At 52.0% G+C, this 13,230-nt stretch overlaps 2 protein-coding genes across 3 annotated transcripts in view; both read right to left on the reverse strand.

Moving 5' to 3' along the window:
• TPPP3 (tubulin polymerization promoting protein family member 3) overlaps nt 1-13,230 on the reverse strand; it is a 268,538-nt gene that overhangs the window by 132,492 nt on the left and 122,816 nt on the right. The window lies entirely within an intron of this gene.
• The window catches only part of ATP6V0D1 (ATPase H+ transporting V0 subunit d1), a 303,274-nt gene that overhangs the window by 82,467 nt on the left and 207,577 nt on the right, over nt 1-13,230 (reverse strand). The gene's annotated exons all lie outside the window — the stretch shown is intronic.

Raw genomic sequence — 13,230 nt, forward strand, 5'->3', positions numbered from 1 at the left:
GAGAAAGTTACATTTGTCTTATCTGAGTTTTCCTGTCTTATCTCAGGAAACCAACCATCAGGCCTCCCAGGTAGTATCAAGGAGCTGAAACTTACCAGATCACTGCATCTGGACAATATGTTATCAGACACCATACCCATCATAACTGCCTAATCAGGCTGGGCACAGTGGCTCACATCTGTAATCCCAGCGCTTTGGGAGACTGAGGCAGGAGGATCACTTGAGGTCAGGAGTTTGAGACCAGCCTGGCCAACATGGTTAAAACCCCATCTCTCCTAAAAATACAAAAATTAGCCAGGCGTGGTGGCATGCCTGTAATCCCAGCTACTTGAGAGGCTGAGGCACAAGAATCACTTGAACCCAGGAGACAGAGGTTTCAGTAAGCCGAGATCACACCACTGCACTCCAGCCTGGGTGACAAAGTAAGACTGTCTCTAAATAAATAAATAAATAACTGCCTAACCAACCACCTGCTTCCTATCAACCAACTCCTCTTCCTTGCCCTTCCTTAATTCCTGTTTTCCTATACAAGGTCACACTTCTCCCTGCTATATAACCCCCTAATTTTTTTTTTTTTTTTTTGAGACAGAGTTTCGCTCTTGTTGCCCAGGCTGGAGTGCAGTGGCACGATCTCGGCTCACTGCAACCTCTGCTTCCCAGGTTCAAGCAATTCTCCCACCTCAACCTCCCGAATAGCTGGGATTACAGGCACCTGCCACCACGCCTGGCTAATTTTTTGTATTTTTAGTAGAGATGGGGTTTCATCGTGTTGGCCAGGCTGGTCTCAAACTCCTGATCTCAGATGATCTGCCTGCCTTGGCCTCCCAAAGTGCTGGGATTACAGGCATGAGCCACCACACCTGGCCTAAACCCCTAATTTCGTTCAAAGAGACAGATTTGAGACTGATCTCTCATCTCAGCTGCAATACATGAATAAAGCCTTCTTTCCTGGCAATGCTCGTTTCAGTGATTAGCTTTCTGTGTGGCGAGCAGCAGGACCTAGACCAAACCCCTAGGTCATTTCAGTCACAACATAAACACTGACTATGTTCAGGTTGTGGACTCTATATTTTTCATTTGAGCTTTTAGATTATTACAAATTAGGAATTGTACTTGTGTGTATGTGTGATTTCTGGGTAACTAGAAAGGTGAGAAGGGTTGGCATTTTGAAAGTACATTAGAAATAATCCAGTGGCTTTCTAGATTTCCAGTGAGAGCCAGTTGTTGTCATTATGTGGAAACTTAGCGAGGAAATACAGGTGATTTTGTGTCTTTGTAAGGTTTGGAGGTTGGGGGCCTTGGAAGCTCTACGAAGGCCCTGGGGTGAGCACCTAGGGGTATAGGGCCATGGTGTAATGAGGGCTGCCTAAATCAAAGGAAAACTAACAATTCCACTGCCTCTTATGATTCAACAAATCTGGAGTTTTAGATAAGTAAATTCAGAGACAAGAGGGGGCAGGCGGAATGAAAAATGATGTCACCTGCCACTCTCAGTTTTCCTACAAGAAATCCCAGTGGAGAAGTGAATCCTGGCTCAGTAAATGAGTCACTGGCTTTATAAGCCAAGAAAGATGAAAAGCAGATTCCAGGAACTAAGCAAGGAGGAATCTTGGGGAAAGTGTTTCGTTTTAGTGTGAAACTGTCAAGTCGCTTGCTCCAGTGGAAACTCAGGGAGAGAAAAAACAGTGAGAAAGACTAGCGAAATAGCAAGGAACCAGACAGCTTGCCTGAGAGAGTCTGTGCCTCTGGGCAATTTATTAATAGAAGACTGAGATGCACCTACTATGCAAAAAACAAAACAAAACAAAACAAAACAAAAAAAACTAGGCAGCTCCAGAGAGGAAGACAATATCCCAGTTTCCAAGGCCCCCTGCCATTCATAATCCAACAGACAGTCATTGAGCATCCATCCAGTTCCTGTGGAAGGAGTGCACATGGATTGATGAATGAGGCACCACCATCCCCGGCCCCACAGAGCTCACAGCCATTGAGCAAGTCATCGAACTTGTGTTAAGTGAGAAGGAGGAAGGTTTGGGATGGGGGTCCTAGAAGGCTTCTCCAACACCTAGGGAAGGATCGTTCAGATATAAAGGTCAAGCTGAGGCTGGGCATGGTGGCTTACATCTGTAATCCCAACACTTTGAGAGGCTGAGGTGGGAGCATTGCTTGAGTGCAGTAGTTCAAGACTAGCCTGGGCAAAATAGTGAGACCTTGTCTTTACAAAAAAAAAATTTTTAAAGAAATTAGCTGAGCATGCTGGCACACACCTATAGTCCCAGCTACTCAGGAAGCTGAGGCAGGAAGATCACTTAAACCCAGGAGTTCAAAGTTGCAGTGAGCCATGATCATGACACTGCACTCCAGCCTGGGTGAAAGAGTGAGACCCTTACTCAAATAATAAGGCTGAGCACAGTGGCTCATGGCTGTAATCCCAACACTTTTGGAGGCCAAGGTGGGTGGATTGCTTGAGCTCAGGAGTTCGAGATCAGCCTAGGCAACATGGTGAAACCTCATTTACGTATGTATATTGCTTGGGTTCCTGGGTTCAAGTGACTCTTCTGCCTCAGCTTCCCTAGTAGCTGGGATTATAGGTATGCACCACCATGCCCAACTAATTTTTGTATTTTTAGTAGAGATGATGGGGTTTTACCATGTTGGCCAGGCTAGTCTCAAACTCCTGATCTGGTCTCAAACTCCTGATCTCAAGTGATCCGCCAGCCTCGGCCTTCCAAAGTGCTGGGATTACAGGCATGAGCCACCACACTCACCCGTCTGTATATATTTAATTTTTTTAATGAAAAATAATAATAATTAATTAAGGTCAGGCTGAATTTCCGGCAGAGGCCTGGGCCAGAGAGAACAGGGCTGCTCTGGAGACCTAAAAGGAGAAGCTGTTTGGGGAGCGGAGGTACAAGAAAAGTCTAGATGAGTTCTTTCTATTCTATTTTAGGTTATTTATTTGATTAGCAAATTTGGTGGGGCGGAGAGGGACCATCTCCCAAGTGACAGGCAGGCTTGTTTGGCACTTTTTGTTTATTTACAAAGCAATGCAATTCCCCGGTGTTCAGGAGCTCCCTGAGAAACGGGCCAGGCTCAACTCTGAGACAGGCAGAGGGCACAGCATTAGCAAAGGCCCAGAGGGACCTCGCAGAGCAGCCTCTGGGAAGACCCAGGAGTCCCTAGGGCTGGGGAAGCGAGAGGGCATTGAGGCCTGAAGGACGACTGGGCTGATCTTCAGACTTCAGTCTAGTGGGGGGCAGGGTGAGTCCTGGAGAGACAGTGCCCCATGTAGCCAAGGCAGGGTGAGGGAGGTCACACCTCAGCACATTCTCTTCTGTGTGACGTTGGAGATCATTAACCTGCAGACCCTAACAGCTGCCACCACCACCTTCAGGAATTCAGGCCCTCCCTGCCTGGCATATTGGCCAGCACTCCCACAGCCCAGCCCTGTTGGAGAAGGAGGCAACTCATTAGATGTGCTGACACTGGCCCTCTTGGCTTTCTGGGACAGCCCTCGCCAGCATCCTGGGCTCTCAAGAGCCTGGGCTGGTGGTTGCCATCCACCCAGGACAGGAGCCCATCAAGTCCCTTCTGGTTGAGGCCCCTTGGGCCCTCAAGGATCCCAACTCTGCTCACGATGGCATCTGGGGGAGCGCGGGAGCCCTGGAGGGGAAGGTAAGAGTCTTGGGTCCCAGACCAGCCTGGCCACTAACTCACTGTGGCGACCCTCAAGCATGGCCTTGCTCCCTCTGGAACTCAGTGACCTTTGAGATCTGGGACCCCTGAGTCTGGGAATTGGGCACAGAGTCAGGTGACTCAACCTGTACCTGGTCTTGGGGTATGGAACCCTGAGCAGAGCAGGTGGCCCTCTTGGAAGGGGAGGCAGACAAGGGCAGAGAAGGGGGTTGCACAGGGCTTTATAAGAGTGAAGGAGAGGTTCCAGACTCAGCCTGTGGTTCAGGAAGCTGTCTCAAAGGAAGTGGTGTCTTGGCTGAGACATCAAGGGTGAGCAGGAGTTAGGCAGGTGAAGGAAAGAGGAAAAGGCATTCAACTGCATGGCCCAGGCCAGGCACAGTGGCTCATGCCTGTAATCCCAGTACTTTGGGAGGCCGAGGTGGGTGGATCACATGAGGTCAGGAGTTTGAGACCAGCCTGGCCAACATGGTGAAACCCAGCCTCTACTAAAAATGTAAAAAGAATTAGCCGTGTAGTGATGCATACTTGTAGTCTCAGCTTCTCAGGATGCTGAGGCACGAGAATTGCTTGAACCTGGGAGGTGGAGGTTGCAGTGAGTGGAGATTGTGCCACTGCACTCTACCTGGGCAACAGAGCAAGACTGTCTCAAAAAAAAAAAAAAAAAAAAGAGGCCGGGCGTGGTGGCTCATGCCTGTAATCCCAGCACTTTGGGAGGCCAAGGCAGGCGGATCATGAGGTCAGGAGATCAAGACCATCCTGGCTAACATGGTGAAACCCCGTCTTTACTAAAGATAGAAAAAATTAGCCAGGTGTGGTGGTGCGCGCCTGTAATCTCAGCTACTCAGGAGGCTGAGGCACGAGAATTGCTTGAACCTGGGAGGTGGAGGTTACAGTGAGCTGAGATCGTGCCACTGCACTCCAGCCTAGGCAACAGAGTGAGACTCCGTATCAAAAAAAAAAAAAAAAAAAAAAAAAAAAAAAAATGAGGGAAGGGGGCTGAGCTCCTGGAGGAGCCCACTGAGGTGCATGAAGGGAGATAGCCAGAGAAGCAGCTAGAAATCCTTCTCTTGGATCACAGAAGCCAAAGGACGCTTCAGAAGATGGAGAGGACCAGCTGTGCCCAACACGCCTGGAAAGGTTAAAGGAGGAGAGGACGGAGAAGTGGAGGGACAGGGAGCATTTCTCCCTCTTGAAGAGGCTTTGGCGTATGGCGTTCAATGGTAGCGGTGGGGTTCCCAAGATCCGTGATCAGGTCTGAGTGTCAGCAGAGCTGTCACACAGAACCGAACAGGTTGTGCGCTGCACAGTGACTGTTGGTTCTTGAACCCAGGACTGGCCGCCAGGGGCACCCCCTTGAGCTGGCGGTATTTTGCCAAGTCCGACACTGCAGTGTAGACACTTCCCATACGGTGACGCCAAAGAAAAACTCTACTTCTTGGGAGCAGAGCCGGGCTCCGCTTGGGGATTCTCAGCCCCAGGTCGTCATCCGATGGGATCGGGGGATTTCCAGATGCCCGGTGGCCGGGTCTCTCCTACCGCAACACCCTGCAAGTCTCTGTCAGAGCAGTTCACCTAGCATTAGCAACTCACAGAAATAAACTATGCACCACACACTGCAGCCTTTGTCAGGGGGCCTGGGCTGACAGGGTCCCAGGGGAGCAGTTCATCCCTTGAGCTGGGAGAGACAAAGACGTCCCTCCCACTTGTCCCTTAGGAGAAAGGAGTCAGGAAGGAAGGAAGGACGCCCAGCCCAGACTGCGAGACACACAGTCAGTCGCCCCACCCCTTGCTCAAACCAGCAGAGCACCGCCCAGCTCACAGCTCCCCCTGGAGTCTGAGGCTGGACTAGTGGGGACAATGACAGCGACACCAGCCAGCCTCAGATGGTGTCCCCAGGGAAGAGATTGCCAAGCCTAGAAATTTACACCTCCTCAGTGCAGAGGCCAGCCTGGAGATGCCCCAATAAGTAATGGCCATGTTGCTTTTGAAAACGATGCCATGTTCATTGCAAACCATTATTTGTATGAATAAATACAAAGAATCAAATAAACCAAGTGAAAGTACAACACCTGGAGATGATGGGCATTGTGGCCCTCAGGACCCATGGATGTAGTTCTCACCTGAGGAGATTCCTGCTATGCAGGCTCTTCTGGAACTTTCTCCACTCCACCATGTTTGCTGTTGTTGTTGTTGTTGTTGTTTGAGACAGAGTCTCGCTCTGTCGCCAGGCTGAAGTGCAGTGGTGCGATCTCAGCTCACTGCAACCTCTGCCTCCCGGATTCAAGCTATTTTCCTGCCTCAGTCTCCCAAGTAGCTGAGACTACAGGCGCGCGACACCACACCCAGATAATTTTTTTTTTTTTTGAGACAGAGTCTTGCTCTGTCCCCCAGGCTGGAGTGCAGTGGCGCGATCTTGGCTCACTGCAACCTCTGCCTCCCAGGTTCGAGCAATTCTCCTGCCTCAGCCTCCTGGGTAGCTGGGATTACAGGCACGCATCACCATGCCTGGCTTATTTTGTATTTTTAGTAGAGACAGCGTTTCCCCATGTTGGCCAGGCTGGTCTCGAACTCCTGACCTCAGGTGATCTGTCTGCCTCAGCCTCCCAAAGTGCTGGGATCACAGGCGTGAGCCACCGTGCCTGGCCAATTTTTGTATTTTTAGTAGAGACAGGGTTTCACCATGTTGGCCAGGATGGTCTCAATCTCTTGACCTCGTGATTTGCCCGCCTCAGCCTCCCAAAGTGTTAGGATTACAGGCATGAGCCACCGCGCCCAGCGTCCACCATGCTTATTATATTGAACACCTTTCCATGTTCGGTCCCTCCCATGTCCCTCACTCCCTACCCTGCCCTCACCCCACTCTCCTCTCAGACCTCACCTCCTGACCTCTCCTCTAGCCCACATGACTCAACCACTGTTGGCTCATTCTCACCTCCTACCCTCCCCCCACACCCCACCTTTGCTGTTCCCTCTGCCCGGGACACTATTCCTCTGTGTTGTTCAGTGACTATTTCTTTCCTGTCATTCAGGTCTCAGCTCCAATGTCACTGCCTCAAAGAGGCCTTCCCTGACCAACCTGACTAAAGCAGCCCCTCAGACCCACCACGCCAAACCACATCACCTGGTTTGGCTTCTTCACAGCTCTCTCCCTCTCTCTGAAATCATCTTGTTTATGTGTTAACTCATTTGTTGTCAGTCTCCTTTGGCAGAGTGCAAACTCCTTGAGAGCGGGGACCTTGCTGAACTGGTCTGTCACTGTGTCCCCAGCATCCAGAATGATGCCAGGCACACAGCACATGCTCAATCCATGCCTGACATCCATTTGCAGTGGCTATGGAGCATCTCAGGCCACTGTGCACCTCCTTTAGCCCTCCATCTCACACTGAGGGACTATGTCATCCCTCTATCCCCGATTAAACAAGCCAGTACTTTGGGAGGCCGAGGCAGGCAGATCACCTGAGGTCAGGAATTCAAGACCAGCCTGGCCAACATGGTGAAACCCCATCTCTACTAAAAATACAAAAATTAGCTGGGCATGGTGGCATGCGCCTGTAATCCCAGCTACTCGGGAGGCTGAGGCACGAGAATCGCTTGAACCCGGGAGGCAGAGGTTGCAGTGAGCCGAGATTGCACCACTGCACTCCAGCCTGGCGACAGAGAGACAAAGCTAGGCTCCGTCAAAAAAAAAAAAACCAACCCAGTAGTCAACATCTTTTGGCACAGATATTTTCCTGCGTGAACAGCTATTTCTTTGGGGTAAATTTGCTGAAATTTGGTGAAAGGGAGGTTTGCACTTGCCATCCTGATACATTCTGAAAAAACTACCCTTAAACTTTTTTTTTTTTTTTGTGAGACAGGGTCTGGCTCTGTTGCCCAGGCTGGAGTGCAGTGGCGCAATCACGGCTCACTATAGCCTCAACCTCCGGGACTGAAGCAATTCTCCCACCTCAGTCTCGAGCTGGGATTACACACATGTGCCACCATGACGTGCTCATTTTTGTGTTTTTAGTAGAGACTGAGTTTTACTATGTTGCCCAGGCTGGTCTCTAACTCCTGGCTGAAGCCATCCTCCCACCTGACCTCCCGAAGTGCTGAGATTACGGGTGTGAGCCACTACCACACCCAGCCTACCCTTAAACATTTAAACCAATTCCTACTCTCTTGAGTGTCCACTCACACATCATGTTCATCACTGCCCATCTCAGAGGCAAAAAAAAAAAAAAAAAAAAAACAGTGTCTCCTGTTGTTTGTGTTTGCATTGTGTTGATTATTAACGAGATGCAGCACTTCTTCAAATTGCAATGTTAACGATTAAATGGATGGGTGCACTTAAAGCATCAGAAAGAAGTGGCTCTAGCAGGAGCCTGATGAGAGCGGTAAAGCCAGGACTTGAATGTGGGGCAGCATCTCTGGCTCTTGTCTTTTGACACACACAAAGGAAAGTAGAGTCCAGGCTGGCGCTGGAGGGGTGTGGAGGCTGGTGGTGGGTCAAGTATACCCGCAAGCCTCATACCTACCTCCTCCAAGCCTGCCTTTGCCCCACCATGCACTGAAGTGCTCCAGCAGGCCATGGTGCTTTGGGCCTTTCCTCACTTGATCTCTTGGTGACCCAGTCGACCACCGTTCCCCTCAGAAGATGTCTCCAGCTCAGACCCCTCTCTCCTCTCCCTGCCTGTCCAGCTGCCTTCTGGACACTTCCTCCTCGGTGGTCCCTAGATCCCTCAGATGCCACCTGCCCAAACTGACCATATCACCTTCCCCTTAACCAGATCCTCCAGGCCTCCCACTATCCACCCATCACCCAGGCCCAAAGTCACTGCCTCATCTGGGATGTCTCCCTCTCTCCAGACTCCACATCCCTTCAGTCACCAAGCTCTGCATTCTGCCTCCTGAACATCTCTTAAATGTCTCCTTCTCTCCATCCCCACTGCCCTCACTCTGGCCCAGGCTACCATCCACTGGGCTGGAAATGGCACCAGCCTCCTTGAGGCCTCCTGCCTCCCCTCATACACACACACAGTGCCTGAGTGACGTTTGCAAAGCCCAGATATGACCACAAAATCCCCCAGCCTAAAGCCCAGGCTCCCTATCACCCCAAGGGTAAAATCCTTGTTCCCCAGCCTGCCCCAAGGCCCTGCACGCAATTCTCCAGCTTTTGCTCTGGTCCAGCAAAAGAGGCTGCTCCTTCCTCCTGTGGCTTAAACTCTGTTGCTCCCCCAGCCTCAGCTGCTCCTCCCAGGACCTACCCACTGTCTGCCTAGGGAGCCCCAACAACTAGTCACACTAAGGGCCCCTTCTCTGCAAAGCCCTTCCTTTTTTTTTTTTTGAGACAGAGTCCCGCTCTGTCGCCCAGGCTGGAGTGCAGTGGCCAGATCTCGGCTCACTGCAAGCTCCGCCTCCCAGGTTTACGCCATTCTCCTGCCTCAGCCTCCTGAGTAGCAGGGACTACAGGCGCCCGCCACCTCGCCCGGCTAGTTTTTTTTTTTTTGTATTTTTTAGTAGTTTCACTGTGTTAGCCAGGATGGTCTCGATCTCCTGACCTTGTGATCCACCCGTCTCGACCTCCCAAAGTGCTGGGATTACAGGCTTGAGCCACTGCGCCCGGCCACAAAGCTCTTCCTAACCAGCACACATGTGCACACAGACATAGTCCCACACACTCACGTACACACACTCTCTTAGCATCTGGGGACTCGGGAGGTGCAGAGACTTGGACATACCTGTTCTTTTTGACTGTGAGCCCTGTGGGAAGGGACTAGGGAGATCTCACCTCTGGTCCCCTCAGGGCGGCCCAGGCACAACCGACATTCCACAAATGCTTGCTGTATATCTGGCAAATGAATGAATGATGTGGCCCCAGGCACAGTCCAGGGCAAGCTTCTATTCTATCTGTTCACAGAAAGCTGGGATGGGGGGGCGTTGCATAGCAGAGAGTTGTCATCCATGGGGGCTGGAGGGTGGGGAAAGCCGCAGTTTTTCTGGGTTTTTTTTTTTTTTTTTGAGACGGAGTCTCGCTCTGTCACCCAGGCTGGAGTGCAGTGGCCGGATCTCAGCTCACTGCAAGCTCCGCCTCCCGGGTTTACGCCATTCTCCGGCCTCAGCCTCCCGAGTAGCTGGGACTACAGGCGCCCGCCACCTCGCCCGGCTAGTTTTTTGTATTTCTTAATAGAGACGGGGTTTCACCATGTTAGCCAGGATGGTCTCGATCTCCTGACCTAGTGATCCGCCCGTCTCGGCCTCCCAAAGTGCTGGGATTACAGGCTTGAGCCACCGCGCCCGGCCTTTTGTTTTGTTTTTTGAGACGGAGTCTCGCTCTGTCGCCCAGGCTGGAGTGCAGTGGCGCGATCTCGGCTCACTGCAAGCTCCGCCTCCTGGGTTTACGCCATTCTCCTGCCTCAGCCTCCTGAGTAGCTGGGACTACAGGCGCCCGCCACCGCACCCGGCTAATTTTTTGTATTTTTAGTAGAGACGGGGTTTCACCGTGGTCTCGATCTCCTGACCTTGTGATCCGCCCGCCTCGGCCTCCCAAAGTGCTGGGATTACAGGCGTGAGCCACCGCGCCCGGCCGGGGTTTTGGACTTGAACTGCATTCCTTCCAAAAATGGAGCTAGCAGCGCCATGTGTGAGGACTGGGGGTTCACTGCGGCTCTCACCACCCTCTGCTGTCTGTCCTAGGGATTTTTCTCAGGCCTGAGTCCACCCCTCTGAGAATGTGATCTCCCAGTGGTTAGAAGTGCTAATTCCCTTCTACACACACCACAGCTCCCAGCTGAGTCCCAGGCAGAGGACAGCGCTCAGGAAATGATGCCTGATTCAAACAGGGCCAAACTGACCACGACCCAGGGAGCCAAGTTGGAGCTCAGAGTCTGCCCTTCCCAACAATGTGACAGTTTCTGTGGGAAGTTCTTGCCTTCCCTGAGCTTCAGGTGTCTTCTCTGTGAAGTGGGTTTCAAGTTGTGTCCTCCCTGTGCTTAGCTCACCAAATTTTTAGGGAGAGGCCTTGAAGGCCACCAGCACCCTGTGACCCTTGGAGGGATGCTGCCCTTACCTTGAGGCCCCTTGGATGTGGGGGAAGAGCCAGGTGAACTCCCAGGTGTTCCATTTAATCACTGCAGCCCCATCTGTGCCTGGCCTGGTGGTCACAGGCCTGGCCATGGACAAGGACAATAGGCAATGATGGGTGCTCAGAGGACACAGGTTCCCTGGAGGAGGGGACATCTGAGCCGTTTTCCAAGTGAATGAGGGGGAGAAGCATCCCAGGCAGAAGGCAAGCTGGGAAAAAAAGGCAGAGGCCAGAGGGTAGAGGCTGCATCCAGGGAGCTGCAGGCTGGGAGTGTAGTAGAAGCCAGATCACAGGGGCCGCAGAATAAGTGTAAGATAAGGAGTTGAGGTCATCTGAGGCCAGATCTCCTGGGCCTCAGAGGCCCCACCACAAAGTATGGACTATCCACTGGAGTGGGTGGGCATGGTATTAGGAGGGAATTAATTCAAAAGATGTTAAGGAGAAAGAAACAAGAGGGCTGGGCTGCTGAAGGAAGGTGAGGGCAGGAGAGGGGGATGCCAAGGGCTCACGCATTTACACGTTCAGTTATTTGCTCATTCGACAAATATTTCTTGAACTCCCACCGTGAGCCAGGGACCGTGATGATAAGGACTTCTGTGGTTCCTACCCCTACACTACTTAGAGACAACACAGTCAGGCAGGCTCAGGCCCATGAGCACACATGGTGTGCACGCTGCTGCCTGGCCATGGTGAGCAGTATGAAGGGAGTCAATAGGAGGCTGGAACAGAGGGTGTCTGCAAAGAAGGTACTCAGAGGATGCCTGGCTGAGAGGTGACTTTAGTGGGGCAGGGGCCAATTGGTGCCAGCTTTGAGAATTCCAAAGAACCCCAGTCTCTGGCTTAAATGGATGCCTGGGTAGACTGGCACTTTGCAGGTATGGGGACAATCATGAGGACTGGTGAGTCAACCAGAGAGCAGCCAAGGGCTCTGGAACAGGAGAGGGCTCTGGGCACAGAGGGAAGCTTGGGATGGTCAGCAATGAATGGATGGGAGCCCTGAGACTGGATGATATTTTAGGGTAGAGGGAATAAAGAGAAGAACTCAGCCCTTGGAAGTCATGCCCAGGTTTAAGGACTTCAGAGAAAAGGGCACTGACCGGCACAGTGGTTCATGCCTGTAATTGCAGCACTTTGAGAGGCTGAGGCGGGTGGATCACTTGAGGCCAGGAGTTGGTCAGCCTGGCCAACATGGAAAATATACCATCTGTACCAAAAATATAAAAATTAGCCGGGCCATCTCTAGCAAAAATATAAAAATTAGAAGGTGGAGGTTGCAGTGAGTTGACTAAAATCGCGTCACTGCACTCCAGCCTGGGCAACAGAGGGAGACTCCGTCCCCACCCCCTAAAAAGAAAAACAAAAAAGAAAGAAAGAAAAGGGCACTACAAAGGAAGCCCAAGAGGAGGGGCTGGAGAATGGAGAACTGCGAGGCAGAGGTGGCTCAAGCCTGTAATCCCAGCACTTTGGGAGGCTGAGGTGGGAGGATCGCTTGAGCCCAGTTAGAGACCAGTCTGAGCAACATGAAGAAACCCCATCTCTAAAAAACTGACCAAACAGGCCGGGCGCGGTGGCTCATGCCTGTAATCCCAGCACTTTGGGAGGCCGAGGCGGGCGGATCACCAGGTCAGGAGATCAAGACCATCCTGGCTAACATGGTGAAACCCCGTCTCTACTAAAAATACAAAAAAATTAGCTGGGCGTGGTGCGGATGCCTGTAGTCCCAACTACTCAGGAGGTTGAGGCAGGAGAATGGCATGAATCTGGGAGGTGGAGCTTGCAGTGAGCCACTGCACTACAGCCTGGGCAACAGCGAGACTCCATCTCAGAAAAAAAAAAAAAACACAAACCACCAAACAAAACCAACCAAACAAAACACACAAAGAAACAGCCCTCAGGACACTGGTAGCGGCGGGGTACAGATATTTAGGAACCTCTTACTGTCCCTGAAACCATTCCTGGGTAGGTCTGACATACATGAGGGGCTGTGGGAGTGCAAGGCCTGGAGAAGCCTCAGGGGTGTCCAGGTTGGAAAGGGCCAGGGGTGTCTGATTGATGGGAGGGGTGGGGAAGTGGAATTGGCCCTTTGACCCCAACATGGGGTCGACTCTCAGCCCCACCTTTACCCACTGTGTGGAGGGCCAGCATTCCAGCCCCGGCTTTGGAAAGGACTGGGTTGGCCAACACATGGCCCTGTACCTGGACCCTGCCAGCGTCCCCACCCCAAGACTGCCTGGAAACCAGTACCCAATAAGTGGGGAATGCATGACCCGGCTATGAGCCTGGACTTACCAGCCAGACAGTGGCAGAAAGGGCGGCCCGCCTCTACAGTGGAGAGGCTGAGGCTGGCTGAAATGGCAGGGCTGAAGGGCAGCGTCTGGACCCAGAAGGTGTCAGGAGGCATCTGGACTCCCCAAGGCCTTCACCGAAACAGTCCTGGATCCTTTCCATCAACCAACCTAAGCCAGCAGTAG

Source organism: Macaca thibetana, chromosome 20 (genome assembly GCF_024542745.1).
Source record: "Macaca thibetana thibetana isolate TM-01 chromosome 20, ASM2454274v1, whole genome shotgun sequence".
Lineage (NCBI taxonomy): Eukaryota > Metazoa > Chordata > Mammalia > Primates > Cercopithecidae > Macaca > Macaca thibetana.